The sequence below is a fragment of the Pelecanus crispus genome, chromosome 1 (assembly GCF_030463565.1).
Source record: "Pelecanus crispus isolate bPelCri1 chromosome 1, bPelCri1.pri, whole genome shotgun sequence".
In the NCBI taxonomy this organism is placed as follows: Eukaryota; Metazoa; Chordata; class Aves; order Pelecaniformes; family Pelecanidae; genus Pelecanus; species Pelecanus crispus.
This window is the reverse complement of record NC_134643.1, coordinates 52936106-52948441: the sequence shown is the minus strand read 5'-3', so window position 1 is coordinate 52948441 and position 12336 is coordinate 52936106. Positions and strand designations below refer to the sequence as shown.

Genomic DNA, 12336 nt, shown 5'->3' with positions numbered 1-12336 from the left:
TTGGAAGTTACCAAAACAATTCCGTTCCATAATGGCAAATATCAAAGAGTATATTTAGAGAAAAATACGGAATAAGGCAGTCTCTAGCTGTTTCAGCTATATACATTTTTAGCATAGTTCTAAAGTGAACGTCTGTATGGAAAGTTGAACAGCTTACAAATCCTCTAGGCTGATTTTTCTCTTTTACATTTTAGTTTCGATAAAAAATTGAAGCATACTTGTTTTGCATTTGATGACAGAAGCAAAAGGGTGCCGATCAAGAAAAGAAACTTTTCTAGAATAATCAAAAAATCAGTCAGCCGTAATGTTTTCCACTGAAAATTCATCTGTATAACAATGAGTATATCATGAGAGGTTAAAGACAACTGCCAAATCTGCCCAAATGTTTGCTCAGAAACGTTTGAAAGAACAAGGCAAAAGTCTGAGTCAGTCCTCACACTTTATTTCTCAACAGAGATGCTTCATGGGTGATAAAGAGGATGTGGTTGGTGAAAAGTTAGTGATTCTGCCAGAAAGGAGGAAAAGCAAATATCAGTTTGTTTACTCAGAAAGTTTTCAAATACTCATCAAAGGAGATCTTACTGCTAATTTAATTGGCCTTGAAAAAATAAGCTTGCAACTAAGTGTGTAAATATACCTGTTTTAACTTGATGCAGAACTTTCTCTGCTAAAGGCAATAAATCAAACTAACAGTGCAATCCATACCCAGGGCACTTGAGGGAACTGCCTGTGTGTATGATACAGAACGCTGGTAATTTTTCCACATCCAGCAACCAGGACATTTCCTGCCAGAGCATCCTCCGAGTTCTTCCATTGTGTTGAAACTGCAAAAACTTTCTAAATCAGGACTTCCTCCTATTATATTTTAGAGGCGTCTTTCTGGGAAATGCAGATTCAAGTGAAAAAAAAAAATAGGAATTCCTGCAGCACCACCCAGTGGAAACATTAGAAAAAGTTACAGAGTACCCCAGCACACAAGTTCCGATTTGCTGCAAAACTACAGTAATATTGCCACACAAACTCAGGCTGGTTTAAGGATGCGCCAAAAAAGCACAGAGGGTTTTGCTGGCCGATGTACTTAACAGAGTCACATGAGGTATGCCTACTCTGCCGCTCCCGCATAATAGTCTTCTCCTAACTTTATATTCTAATTTAAAAGATTATTTACAGTAATAATTTACAAGGTCTCCTTCTCAAGCAAGAATACCCACTGTTCTGGCCCAGCACATTTAAAAAAATAAACAGACTCCTGTGGTTAAGAGCAACACAAAAGAGACAGCGGCAAGTTCTAGCAAAATATTATAGGATAACAGCAAGTTCCACTGCAGAAAAGAAAGCACTCGCGCACATCTCCAGTAATCCTTCCAGTAAGTACATTTGGTAATACAATGTTTGCAGTGGTTTGGGGTTTTTTTTTTTAACTAAGTCAAAGAAAGGCTGAGGCAGATGTCCAAAGGAAGAAAGTTCTGCAACCTCCAAATTAATACAACAAAGGACTGGTCGCCTGCCAAGCAGAGGTGTGATGACACCACCTCTAAAACACGAGTGTTTTCAGATTCTCCCCAAGGATGCAGTTCAAGAAACAGCTTTAATCCAACTGGAGTAAAAGCCCTTAGCAGGAGGGAATATGGCCAGTTGCCTCCCCGTGCAAGGCTTAAAAAAAAATAACCTGCTCGACTAGTTCTAAAGCTAGCCGTAAACAAAACTACATAAATCCATTAATGGCTCCAACCGTTCACCTTGGGACAGATGTAAAATGAATGCCGACTCCTCACGCTGCTTTCTGTCTGCTCATGTGGTGCACATCTGTGGCATGCTGGCAATACGCTGCACTGCAATCCGAGGGACTTCTGCTTTCAAAGCCAGCCCTATATGTTTATTTTTCCCATATGACTTTCTCTTATGTTTTTGTCAGCATCAGTAGGACACAGATCATGATTATTTGACCGTCCTAGATAAAACTTCCGATAGTCCCTTCAATAAATTCAGAGAAAATACGCATGAAAACAAACAAAAAAATAGCTAAAGAGGGCAGAGGATACAGCCTCCAGGAACAGTGACTATTCTGAAAGCTTACTTGACATATCAAGAGATGATTACTCACGAATGCAAATGCTTTTTTCTTATCTGTACCCCCTTCTCAAACTGAAGTATTAAAATTTCCAATTTTGGGACAGCAGGCTGAATGCTTTGTAACTTATGCTAGTGGCTCTAATATTTTAAACGGTCTGTTAATACTACCGTCTCAAGTGTTGCTTTTAATACATTTCATATTCAGATTTTTAAACTAATCTTCCCCTCTTGACTCATTTTTCCTAGACTAGAAACTTAGATAAACAAGCAGCTCGTCTTAATACTGCGAGCAGAGAGGAACCTGGCCAAAAGGACAGGAAATGCAGTCCTGGGAGTTCTGTCCAGGCAAACCGAGGTGGCTGGCAATTTCTGTGAGACCTGAAGCAGAAGATGATCGTCACAGCTTACACTGGCAGTCAGAGCTCGCACGCTATGCACACTGAATTTTCAGAATTTGCTGGATTAGCAAAATGAGCCATTAAACTATTTCATAACATACAGGCTTACCTGTATATTCTCACGTTGCAAGGGGAGTCAGTCATAGCATTATACTGAAAACGGTGTAACACCATTCAGCAGACAGCAACCTACATACATACAGAGATGTTTTACCCGGCCAATTTCTTCCCAAACCATTAGTGCTATTGCAATAGTTCTTGGAGCACAAGCCAGGGTGTGAGTTCCTTAGTCATAAAAAATGAGCAACTAGTCACAGCACTAGTCAAGCTCTGTATTTTTTGCTTTAAATGCTATTATTTCTGTGCACGATGGTCTCATAGTAAAAACCTGAATTAAGAATCACTCTTACATGTCAAAATCACAAATCTGCTATTCTCCTCCTCAGTGCTAATCAAAGTTCTGATATGCATGTTTATCATGTGCTAAGCTAAACTGAAACCCAGTTAAAAGATTCTTACCTTCTGACATACTCACTTGTCTACTACACCAAGAAGAACCTGAAGGTCACACCTACACATTTCCCCTAACATCGTTCATTAAACACTGGAATACCCAGCAGAATGTATCATAAAAATACATGAGATTTCAGTCAACAGAAGATCTGGTTGTTACTCTCCTGTACTGTCTGTGTACTTAAACTAAATCCCATGGCTGCTGCAAACTATGAAGGAGAAACACATGGGACACTACTTCAGTGACTACAGCAAACTTTGCTGTATACAACGCGCCTAGATTGCTTACGTTTAAAAGTGACATCAAGACACCAACTGGTTCCTTAAGTGTCTCTGCTGCTCAGGATACCCAACAGCCACTATTTTGATTTGTACGCTGAATCCCGGATAAGATTCCACGTTTAAGTAAAACGTAAAGACTCTACCCCCTCTCCCCAATTTGGATGAGACTGCACAGTCAGTTTTATTGCACCCTACTCCCAGGGAATCAATCCAGCCTTGATACTGCTCTGTTTTGGAAGCATTTGCATCGCAGAGCTTCAGAGCACTGAAGCCAGCAGTACTGAAGGAGTGCTGCAGTCATACTTTCTACCCCAGCCCTACTCCACGCTCACAGTTAGCTAAACTAACCACACACGCCAGTTGCTCTGAGTCTGCTCTGAGTCACCAGACTTCACAGAGGTCTATATCTAGAATCTAAACCCACATTCCCATCTCGGCTATGTTAGTGTAGCATGGAAGAAATTCTCTAAAGGTAATCAACTTTCTCCAGATTTCGCTAACAGAGCTGCAATAGGAATTTGTTCTTACTTTCTAAATGCTTTTTGAAGATTGTTTCTTCTCATGAATTACTGTTAATTGCTGGGAAGAGATAATAGTGGTACTTGAGTCTAGAAACTTTTTGTTTGTGCTGTATTGTGACTTGATACAACAGCGGCCACTCAACATTACCACAATATAAACATTTAAAAACAGTAACACTCATTAGCATCCTTCCCAAAAAGCTTAACTGAAATACATCTGATCAATTTTCTTCATATAAAAAAAAAAAGAAGAGATGAAGAAATATAGAGATACAGTAAAGAGGTGCTGTCACCACATTAGAGGCAAATGGATGCATAATAGAAATCTGTTTTCCAGATGAACTGTCAGCTGTTTTGCAAAATGAGCATGGGAAACTTATAGGAGGATATTTGATTAAAAACATTTAGATTCTTTGGATTAAGTATGCAATCCAAGTCTACTCTTTTTTGTACAACTGCGAAAGCGTATTTTACACAAACTTCTTTGCTTGTTCACTAATATTTTCAGAGAAAGGCACATCTTGTAAAATTGTATTAACAGGACTTCATACTTAGGTTAGCGCTTAGAAAGCTTTCACCAATTTTGAATGATTTGTAAGAATCATAAAAATTACAACCAAATGATTCATTACATAATTAACGACAGCAAAAACGAGAAGACAATGTGTAAGATATAAGTTTTCCTCTCCTAGTACCTCAAATGACCTTCAAGTTAGGATCCACAAGATAAAAAAATCGTATACATTAAAGCTGAAGAAACCAAGACAGGGTTGTTTGCATGACAGCCAAAATACATTAACACGTAGTAATCGGTATTTGCAAAGATCATCCAAGCTATATTCTGACTCTTCAAGTACTGAGTAGTAAATTGGCAAGCAGAGACACAGACATAATGGAAATGACTCTCTGAAATGGGTCTGGGGGAAGCCACAGAGCGGGCAGTATCCTTCACCCAGTACATCCTGTCACTGCGGAATTTAGAGGAAAGCTATGGAAGACTAGGAGGACACTTGCACAGAGCAAGCAAGAGCTACTCCAATGCCTTCGTTAAATTCAAGGCCTAAGCTAACATTTAAATGTCTGCAACATGCAGTTGGTCTCAGTGCATTAACAGAAGTGCTGACACACTCAAAAACAAATACATGCCTAAGTGCTTTAAAAGATCAAAACAAAGTAAGTTTGTGGCTTCCTACAGAAATTCTTCTCCTGAAGACCCAAAGCTCTATCTAACCACTCAGATGTAGACAGACCACATGGTATATAGTCTTTAGAAACCTTTCTTTACATAGGTGATTGACATTTATCTTAGAAGTTCATAGGTGTCGTCATACAGGTGAGCAGTTTTCAACACGTGGCCCATGCATGCAGGGGTCAATGGATCGCTCCTGGAGAGGCAAAAGCACGGCACTGCTACCACAGTCGGCTCAACCGCACCACAGGCATCTGCACAACTGCTCAAAAATAACCACGGATCCACAGATACCAAAAGGACAAACCCCACTGCTCTAGACAGTCACAGCAATACTACTTGAGCAAGCAGGCCAAAACGAAACACGGTGTTGGTAACTGTAACTACACAGGAGTAAAAAAAAAAAAAAAGCATAATTTTCAGACGAGTTGTATCTCCTTAGGGCATGGCAAAATTTGGCCTCTGATGTTCTTAACTGTAATATAACTTTGAAATAATTACTTAAATATTTAGTTACTCAGGACACTGTGATACACTGACCACGAATTACACTGATTAAGCAGATCAACAATTTCAGGGTACTTTTTGGTACTGCAAAAACTACCACAGCATTCATACAAAATTAAAAATGCAGAATGACTGTACAGTTATTAATTGGCATTGAATTAGCTGGCAGGTAGTTCCTTAGTTGTACTTTCATATCAATGGTAGGTGTTTTCTTAGTTTTTGCTTTTAGAAAAGCCGCAAGTCGCCTTCAAAGAGCTTTTGAATTAAAATCCACTCTTAACAGCAAACCCTTACGAATTTGAATTCTGATATACTTACTGGCTTATAAAACCACAATGAGTTAAAGAAAGTTTTAAGGACAAAGATGCATTTTCTTTTTGTGAAGTGCACAGATAAGAGGTACTTTGTGCTTCACCTGCTTTGTTTCCATACATGCAGCCTTGTATTTTGCAGTGCATTGAGCTGGACTTCCTGCACCTACACCTTGATATTCTCCTCAAAATCATGACTAACTCATTAATCATTCATTATTCAACAAAATACTTCAACATGAGAACAGACCTATTCAGTCTTTCAAGAGCTCTAAACAGCCTCCAGAATATTAGTTGATTCATTTAACAAGCCACAGACGAAGTAAACATCTGTCTAATGATTCAAGACTGTGAGATTCCCTATTGTGGGAAACACCGAGGAGAAAGCCATGGTGAATCAACCCCAGGATACGCAGTGCAACATGATTTTCAAAGGGCCGTCGGTTACAGCCTGCTGCATGAACCACTGGGTGCGGTTACAAAAGATACGCAGCAGCTCAAAACCAACAGTACTCTTTGAAACCGGCCCAGGCGGACAGTGTCCTGTAATCAGTGCCACGGCTCTGAGACGGATTCAAGCAGCGGCATCCAGGCATGCTGCACGTTGCAGCCACCACCACCAGAAGAAAACCATGGGCTGATAAATAGCCCGAATTGCACAAATGAGCCCAACCTGCCGTATCTTTGTGGGAAGTGTACTAGCTAATTTATCAGTTCTTTGCTATCTTAGATTATTTAGCAGTATGACAGAGAACCACTCGGAGAGATAACTGTAACTACACGAGCATACAAATTTTGTATGATGTCACCAAGATAAACCAGCTAAGACAACTTCTCGTAAATACGTGCATCGCAAATAGCTGTATGACGGTTCTCCCAGCCTTATCCCATTCCCCCTTATCTTTAGTAGCCAACTGACTTTTTATGTCGGCATCTATTTCTTTTCTTTGACATTCTGAAGCAACATGTTGTCATGTGATTTCATTTCCAAGGCAAAGATTTGCACTTTCTGTAACAGCTAATGGACCTCAGTGTCCGTAAGTATTATAGATACCTATCTTCCTACATGTAAACGTAGGACCCTCAGAGCAAGCAGCAAGCTCCATGCACATTGGTGAACCTGCAAAATGATTTTCATTCTCTGCTAAGTCCTCCAGAAGATTTTTGAACTATGGTAGATTTTAGCTTCAGTTATATTAAGTCACTTAAGCAGTAACACCTTCCCATAAGAATACCTCTACTGTAAACACACCCTGAAGCTGGCCTCCATCCCAAGAAGGGCATTACAACAAGAAGGTAAAGTTTACATAAGTGAACTTCATGCACAGCAAAGGGGAAGTCTTTGGAGTGAGAGACTTGATTTGTTTTCATGATTCAAGTTTAATGAAACAGCATTAAGTGACAGGAGCAAAGAACCACTGTGAATCAGTAAGCAGTGAGAAGTGCTAATGAATAAAACAAAACAGATTTTTGTTTCTACATATGAAAGCATCCATGTGTGTGGTGGTTCATAAACACAGTTACAAGGAAGGCTGTAGCTGAGTTTCTCCCCCTGAGATCGTGTTGCTTATTTCAGCTGCTGCATCTAGGTGGAGTTGGTGATATCATAAAGGATACAAGCCTGAAGGTTTTTTCTTTTTAGAAACAACTCACGGAGGTGACTTTGAAAATTGAGATATAAGTAATTATCATAATATCTCATCCCTTAGCAGACAGTATGTATTATTCTCACACACTTTTATATTTTGTAAATTAAAACCGGTAAAGAATGAAATCATACTTACAGTGAAAACACTTTTAAGACATTTTTGAGTGGAAACCATCATGCACTATTTGATAATTGGATTTTTTTTTTCTGTTCCAAACAGAACTGTTGTATTTTTAACACATCTATGGATTACGTCTCATTCACTCTTTCAAATACACAGAACATACAACTGGTACACTACTACTACTACTACATCTGTTTTTCTACGAGGACATCAAGATGGTTTTACTTATGCTGAGTGAATACAATATATGAAATTTATGTAGTGTAGATAGACTATATATATATCTGTATGTATGAATGTGTGTGCTTCATCTACACCGATTCAGCAGATGGCACACTGAAATTCCAGCAATATTTAATGCAGTAAGTGGACAATTTAATGTCCATATTTCAAAGAGAGATAGTAAGAGCTAGGGAACACTCTTCAGTAAGAGTTTTGGTGTTGTACACCACACTAACTCTTCCATAACATATTCAACAGATTTTTGAACATTATGCCCAATAATGCACCTCTCTCTCTCTAAAATTTAGAAATTTACAAAAGAAATAAAACTCCACAACTGGAAAACAGCTCTCACTACCTGATGACTGCATTTGATTGAAACAGAGATTAGGCATTTTCTGGTTTACATACTATTCTAAAAATTCTTCTCTGCCCAACTAGAAAATCAAGAGGCATCTGTGTCTGGAGACTGTGTCACTAATCCACTAATAGAAGTCCTCTGTAAAGTGATGTTAATGAAGAACTTTTTCTGTGCCACTTGGACATAGGAAGTACAGGAAACACTGAAGATCCTCAAAGGTAAACACGTGGTATACTGCAATTAGTTCTCCATTCAAGTACTACGTTTTTGCACAATATTTGCTAGTTTAATGCTATCACATGATAATTCAAGTAAGTAGCTAAGTGTTATTTCCTATGACATGCAATTTTATTCACATTTTTTAACATTTGTTTAAGTTAAAACCCACTTGCAAGCAAGACTCCATTTTCTTTGTTTGCTCCAGACTTTTTTTGCAAAAAGTGGTTAACTTCTAATTTAAATTAAAGATCAGTGGGGCATGGCAAAAACCTAATTCTGAACACAGACTTTTTTCATGACCACTATGAAAATAAATCATCACGAAATAATTACACAAACCACTAAGTCAAGTGATAGGTACAAAGTAAGTATCACTTGGAAATTAAATATGTAAAGCACCAATACAGCAAGGTTACACGAGTGAATATACTTTTCAAACATGCCCATCACCTCAGTACCTTGGCACAAGAGTCTTTTAATCGTACAATTACACACAATTGTCACAGATGCACACACATGCTTATCATAACTCAGCCTTCCGTGTACCCCATTTCTGAACTTCACCCTACGAAACTCTTTACGCATAAATTACATTTAATCTGAAATAATCAGAAAGTCTGTATGAGCAAAATACGAGATCAACCATGACTCTCTGCTTGAAATTAAATGAAACCATTGACTTTTGAAGTTGGAGCCCTCATGACCGAAAAGATGCTGCATTGTATAAATTTGTCTTAGCGCTACACCTCTAAGTAAATAAAGATGTAAGCTGTCTCCCTTTCAACTGCAGCGTTAGAAGGGCTGACAGGGCTTCACAAAACCCTCCTGTGTTAGGGAACGGAAACTCCTAATGAGATTAGTTGGTGTGTGTGCAGACATTACTTAGCCATGACTAAATGGGCTCTCTTCCTGCAGCCAGTGGAAAATTCAGGGAACTTTTTCCCCCTGCAGCATCAGAGTCCCTCTAACCTTCAGCAAAGCCAGATCCAAAAACAACTCTCCACTTTCTCTCCCTTTCTCTCTCTCTCTCTGGGTTCCCCCCCCCCCCCCTTCCCTCACAAACATTTTTACTGTTTTTTCGGGCGGTCATGGAAACTATCCACGTTGGCCAAGGGGTCTTGGGGCAGGGGGGTGGCTAAGAAAAGCAGGGAGGGCCGGGGAGAACGCAGAAGACTACAAAGGAAACTGTAAAAAGCAGCAAATATATAAACCTGAGAGGGAGAAAACCACAGAGTTTCTTTGTGAGCTGCAGTGACTCATTTTCAAGATGTTGTCTGCTGCCAGTTTCAAACCGGAAGCGCATGGCAATTAGTCTTGCTGTTTCCAGACAAGCCAGAAACTCTCCCGACACTTTCCTCCCCCCCCCCCCCCTTTTTTAAAGCCCCTTCTGCAGGAGCCTTCCCTTCCCTCCCGCTTCCCCCCCCCCCCCCCCCCCCCCCGCGCCCCGGCCCCGCTCGGCCTCGCAGCGGCGCCGGGGACCCCGCGGCGCCCCCCGCCGCCCTGACAGGCAGCGGGGCGGCCCCCGCCGCCCCCAACGCCGTTACCGTGGTGCTGCTCGTACGGGGCAGGCCCGCACGGCCCCGGCGGCCGGGCACGGCCGGCGAGCGGGGGGAGGGATAGGGAGCCGGCACCGCCGAGGGGGCTGCGGGGCGCCGAGGGGTCCCCGGGCGCCCGCTGCGCCCTGTCAGGCAGCGGCCCCCTCCCGCTCTTGCCTCTCCTCCCCCCCGGCCCCTTCCCCCTGGCCCGCCCGCCCCCCTCACCTACGCCCGCAGCTCCCGGGGGGCGACGGGGCCCCCGGGGCAGCCCTCGACCCGGGGAGGGGGGGGGGGGGCTCCCCAAACGCCGCGGCGCCCTCCGAGCGCCGCTCCCCCACCGCCGCCCCCTGCCCTCGTTACCGCCGCGCTGGCCGGGCCCGGCCCCGGGGCAGGACCCCCCGGGCCCCCCGACCCCGTGTGGGGCTCCGAGCCCCCCTCCCCGCGCTGCCCCCGGGCGCCCCTCACCTCCAGCCCGCCGGCCGCCCCGCCGTGTCTCCCCCCGCTGCTCCCGCCAGCGAGGGGGGCGCCGGCCCCCGCAGCAGCCGCCGGCCTCCCCTTTCCCTCCCCGAAGCCCCCCGAAACTTTGCAGGAGCCGGGGCAGGCGCCGCAGCACTTGTACCTACCCAGAGCCTGAGGGACTTTTCCGCTCTCTCCTGGTAGTTTAGAGGGAGCTGGGTAAAATCCCCTGGTTCTCCATGCTGACAGTCTTCTGCAAACGCTCTGTTGCTCTTGTAATGAGATCCTGATTTTTTTTTTTTCCCCCCCCTTTTTTTTTTTCTTTTTTTTTTTTTTCGGCCGGGGTGTGTGTGTGTGTGTGTGTGTGTGTGTGCCTGTGCGAGAGAGCGAGCAGGAAGTCAGAGCAGTCAGACAGAGAGCCGGCTCACTTCCTTTCCTGCATTATTCCCCAGGCGGTTTGCAGTCTGTGTAAACAGGCTTTTCCTCCCCTCTCCCCTCGCTCTGGCCACTGATGTGCAGCATGGCTGTAATATAAGACACACACATAGTAAAAGGGGTAGCGGCAACTCCACAGCCTCGCAGGGAGCTCCGCCGGCTCCCCCGACCTCCACCTCTTCCTGTGCTACACCCCTGGGGAGGAGCTTCCCGCCCGCCCAGCGCTTGGCCCACCGGCGGCACCCGGCTACCAGCCGGCTGAAGTGGCTTGGCAAAAAAAAAAAAAAGCCCAAACACACCCGCTTTCCCCCGGGTGACACTCGAGAGATGCTCATGAAGCCCTTGCCGGCAGCGCTTCGTCCTCCCCGAGCATCGCGAAGGGCCTCGGCGAGGCGCTGGCCCTTGGGAGAGGCGTCCATCCCCATCCCACCGAACTGGACCGAACTGGGGGCTCGGGTCGTGGTGGAGCCAAGCGTTGGGTGCTTCCATGCCGGGTCGGTGGAGGTTGAGGGGTTGGCGGTGTGCGGTGGCTCGCTAGGTGCGCTGGCTGCCTTCCCGAGCTGGACCTCGCGTAGATAGCAAAATACAGAAAGGTTGCAACGTGGCACGGCAACATAAATTGGGGGAAATGACATACTAAAAGGTAAGGGGCGCCCAAATCGTCAAACCCAACCTGGATCTTCCAGCTCCACATCGTATCTCAGAGGCAGACCGGTGGTAGTTTGCTGATCGGGATTTAGGTTTTGACCCTCAAGCTGTAGACCTCAGATCTAAACCGGTGGTGTGGATTTATTAAAAGGGACACGTTTCCAATATTTGGAGTTTACATCCTTTATGTCTTGTGTCTCGTGTATCTGCATGGTACTGTCTACTTCTAACTTTATTTAGAAACTCTCAGAGTGAGTGACATTATCTTCTGTCTGCCCAGTGCATCAGGGACGTTCAATGCATAATACTTTAAAATCAATATTGCGCTCCTATTTCTTTTAACAGTCACAAGATTTCTCATTCCAGCACAATAACTGCAGTTCAGAATGTTCTTGACGTGCAATGACACAGAAGCTATGATTATTTTTTATCACTCTGTTGGGTTGTTGCTTATGATGCCATAGGGAACAAAAGTATACTTTGATGGAATTAAAAAGATCATCACAGTTGGCCACTAAGCATTAGTCAATAGCATCTGAACAGCTGGCAGCGAGCAAATTGCAAGTCTTTTGTGGAAGTCCATCAGGTTTCTTCCTTCTCATCTTCTAACATGCCATGGGGGAACAAGGATAACATGGTACTGGCACACCAAATTCTGTAACTTTGGTATTTTCCATAAATAATTCCCTTTTAGAAGTCATTCTGAATTTTAGAATACAGACATGAGGTCTGCTAAATCCTCATTTTGTGTTTCCCAAATAAAGCAGCATTCAAATGTTTAACTTGAGATAGTATATTTCCTAGATTAAAATGCGCAGTGGATGAAGTCCTTGCTGTAAGCGTTAAAGTCATTAGGATTCAGGAATCGATCTCTGTTTGGGAAATAAAACTAAA

General features: G+C 43.4%; 1 protein-coding gene across 1 annotated transcript in view; it reads right to left on the bottom strand.

Annotated features, from left to right (window-relative positions):
* The window catches only part of ELK3 (ETS transcription factor ELK3), a 39210-nt gene extending 28574 nt beyond the window's left edge, over positions 1-10636 (bottom strand). Inside the window, exon 1 of the mRNA XM_075722279.1 lies at positions 10527-10636. The gene's annotated coding sequence lies outside the window, so the exon portion shown is untranslated. The remainder of the gene's footprint in view (positions 1-10526) is intronic.
* Positions 10637-12336: the final 1700 nt, after the last annotated feature.